This window comes from Procambarus clarkii, chromosome 33, assembly GCF_040958095.1.
Source record: "Procambarus clarkii isolate CNS0578487 chromosome 33, FALCON_Pclarkii_2.0, whole genome shotgun sequence".
NCBI classification, from domain to species: domain Eukaryota; kingdom Metazoa; phylum Arthropoda; class Malacostraca; order Decapoda; family Cambaridae; genus Procambarus; species Procambarus clarkii.
The window spans coordinates 23,673,744-23,677,878 of record NC_091182.1 but is presented as its reverse complement, the minus strand read 5'-3'; positions in this window follow the sequence as shown (position 1 = coordinate 23,677,878).

Genomic DNA, 4,135 nt, shown 5'->3' with positions numbered 1-4,135 from the left:
TCAAACGGCTCGTCAGCTTGGTCGACGTCATACCTATGTACTTACATTGAAGGTTACATCCTTCGTGGGGGCAAGTGTACATGTATACAACGCTTGACTGCTGTAGAGGGTTCTCCGTCGGCTTCGGGCTGTTTTTGATAAGGAGTTCGGAAGTCTTCTTGGTTTTGTAGAATATTATCAGGTTTATGTTTTGGTTAGGAGTAGTGCTTTTTACTCCTTTACGGATTATTTCTTTCATTATTCTTTCCTCTTTTATATGTTCACTGTGCATGGTTGATTTGTAATATAATTTTATTGGGGGTGTTGTGGTTTCTGTTCTAGGTTCTGAATTATACCAACGGTCCAAGTGTCTTCTTATAGCAGCGTTTATTTCCGCGTTGCTATATCCGTTGTTCACCAATACCTGAGTTACTCTTTCAAACTCTCTACTCACGTTGCTCCATTCAGAGCAGTGGGTAAGCGCTCGACGAATATAAGCATTGAGAACACTGGCTTTGTATCTTTGGGGGCACTCACTTCTACCGTTCAGGCATAATCCTATGTTGGTGGGCTTGGTATATACGTTGGTGCTTAAAGAGGTTCCTGTTTTTGTTATTAGTACATCCAAGAATGGCAGACTGTTATTTTCACTATTTTCATGTGTAAATCGGAGTACTGACTCTCTCTCTAGGTGTCTTTTTAGGTCAATTAGTTCATCTGAGTCTTTTACTATTACGAATATGTCATCTACATAACGGCAGTATACAGTTGGTTTTTGTCTGCTACTGAAGACCCTATCTTCGATGGTTCCCATATAAAAATTAGCAAATAAAACTCCTAAGGGGGAGCCCATTGCTACTCCGTCTATTTGTAAATACATGTCTCCTTGTGGACTGATGAAAGGGGCTTCCTTTGTACATGCTTCGAGAAGACTTTTCAAGTGTGGCTCAGGTATGTCTAATTTGGGGGTGCTCTCGTCTCTGTATACTCTGTCCAGTATCATTCCTATGGTTGTGTCGACTGGGACGTTGGTAAAAAGGGATTCAACGTCCAGGGAAGCGATAATTCCATCGGGCTGGGTAGATTTGATCAATTCTAGGAAATCTGCTGATGATTGTAGACTAAACTTACTTGGAGTGTATGGAGTTAGGAGTTCATTGAGTTTCTTTGCCAGGTGATAAGTTGGGGTTGGTATTTGGCTGATTATAGGGCGTAGTGGGTTACCTGGTTTATGCGTCTTAACATTGCCGTAGGCATATCCTAAGCCATAGTCGCCTTGAAGTTTATTGAAATGCGTTGATTGCTGTAATTGTTTTGTTTACTTTCCGCTTAAGGTCTTCTACGGGGTTCCTCGTGATTCGTTGAAATTTGGAGTCGTCACTTAGGATGTCGCTAATTTTGTTCATGTATTCATGGGTAGGAATCAATACATATGCTGCTGTTTTGTCGGCTTTTCTTATTGTTACGTCTTTCAGATTTTTTAGTTGTTTCGCTGCTTCTTTGAGTCGTGGGGTTAAGATTGTAGATGAATATGTTCCTCGTTTTTTCCCTGCTTCTGCAAGTAGTTCAGTTTGAAGTGTGTCCGTGGTGATGACTTTTTTGTTGTCTTCTAGCTTATGGATATCGTCCAGAAGCATTTCGATTTCCAGGCGTTTTTGATGCATCTTTGGTTTAGATAAGAATTGACAATTTAGACCAAGATTTAAGAGGTCTCGTTGGTCCTGGGTAAGATCATAAGAAGTCAGGTTAAAGTAGCCATCTTTAGGACGAGGGATTTTTAGCTGTCCACCGTTTAGGGATGTTAACTTACGGAGTGTCTTTGTTTCTACAAGAGTTTTATGTTGTTGTTTCAGGTTAAATAGTTCACTGTTGATGGTTTGCTTGAGTTGGATAGGGATGTCGTACTGTGAGAAATAATCCGTAAAGGAGTAAAAAGCACTACTCCTAACCAAAACATAAACCTGATAATATTCTACAAAACCAAGAAGACTTCCGAACTCCTTATCAAAAACAGCCCGAAGCCGACGGAGAACCCTCTACAGCAGTCAAGCGTTGTATACATGTACACTTGCCCCCACGAAGGATGTAACCTTCAATGTAAGTACATAGGTATGACGTCGACCAAGCTGACGAGGCATTTGACATGCCATCTTCAATCTGGTGCCCCTAGGAATCACATGAGACAAGCCCATGACATTACTCTAACAAGAGAAATGTTGAACAAGAATACTTGCATAATAGACAAAACCCAAGATTCAAGAAGATTACAAATTCTTGAGGCAATTCACATAAGAATAGAGCGACCTACCATGAACACCCAAATCACGGAACTATTTACTCTACCCACCATGAGAGTAAGGACAAGACAAGAACATATCGATGCCAACACAGAAGACAATGTCCAACATAACAGGCCAATTACACTGGATTAATCTTTGTGTTTAGATAGGAGATGCCTCGTATGGGCCAATAAGCCTTCTGCAGCCCCTATGTTTATCCCTTATGTATCCCCCCATGTTTTTCACCTTCATTGTATTATCACCTGACCTAATGCGGGTATAAAATCAACTAGTATTGTAAGATCTGTTCACTTGAGAATGAACCATGGAGGTTCGAAACGTCGTGCAAATTATACAAATAAGTGTAATACACTCTATAGTAAATCACTTCTTTTCTTCACCTTAAAAGTACGAAAATGAGTTTTGGAGAACTCCTATTCCAATTAAGCCCTGATGCTAAGAAAATAGTTAGAGGGATAGAAGCCCTAAACCAGAAAATAATAAATACAGAATATGCGGTCATATTCAATGAAACATGTTTGAAAGAAAACCTGCTGCCAGTATACACCAATATATATATATATATATATATATATATATATATATATATATATATATATATATATATATATATATATATATATATATATATATATATATATATATATATATATATATATATTTTACACAACTAACTGTACCCGGCTACGCGTTGCTGTTGCTCAGGAACGCATGTGCATTGCTGAGCCATGGCAACCTTTCCCTGTCTCTCAGTCCTTCCCACCATTTCCCCTGTCCTCCCAAAAATTCCTCACTCACCGTCCCTTTGTCCTCCCCACTATCCCCCACTCTACTGTCCCCTCGTCCTTCTAACCATTCCACCCTCCACCATCCCCTTGTCCACCCTATCATCTCCCACTCCCTCGTCCCCCTACTATTCCCCCTCCACTGTCCACTTATCCTCCCCACCATCCCCCACTCCCCTGTCCCCTTTTCCTCCTCACCATTCCCCATTCCCTTCTCCCCTAGCCCCAACCATCCCCAACTCCCCCGTTCCCTCGTCCTCCCCACTATTACCCCCTCCCTTGTCCTTGTGTCCTCCCCCAACATCCCCCACCCCCGTTCCCTCATCTTCCCCACCATTCCCCACTGCTTCATCCGATGTATTCCCAAATTATATGATGTTCCCATCAGAAAATTGGGAACATCAAATGATCTGATGTTCCCATCAATGAAATATAAGAAAACAGTTAAAAAAACGAAATGGAAAACAATTAAAAAATAAAAAATAAACTATATTCACAAAATAAACGGTATGGTAAACAACACAGCTCAAGTCCAACACAATGTCACACAAAATAATTAAATCAAAATGAAAATAAATCAAAATCTAGGAAAATTAAATTTTTCAATGCAATCGGAAACATTGAAATGGAATTGTAACCTAATTAGTATTGTGTGAGTTGCTCTTACGCCCAACAGATGACGCTATTTCTTAAAAAAAAAATTATTTTACCTGTCACAGGTGTGGCATCTATACTTATACTTACGAAATGAACGGTATGGTAAACAACACAGCTCAATTCCAATGCAATGTCATACAAAATAATAAATGAAAATGAAAATAAATCGAACTCTATGAAAATTAAATTTATCAATGCAATCAGAAACATTGAAATGAAATCAAAATATATTTAGGATAATGTGTGTTCCTAATATATGCAACAGATGGTGCTGTTTTTCAAAAAGCATGTTTTTACCTGTTTCAGGTATGGCATCTATATAGTAGGTATATATATATATAAACATGCAAGTATTGGAATGGAATGTTGTGTCAAAATTTCAAAGCAATAGGTGAAGAACTTTTGGAGATTACA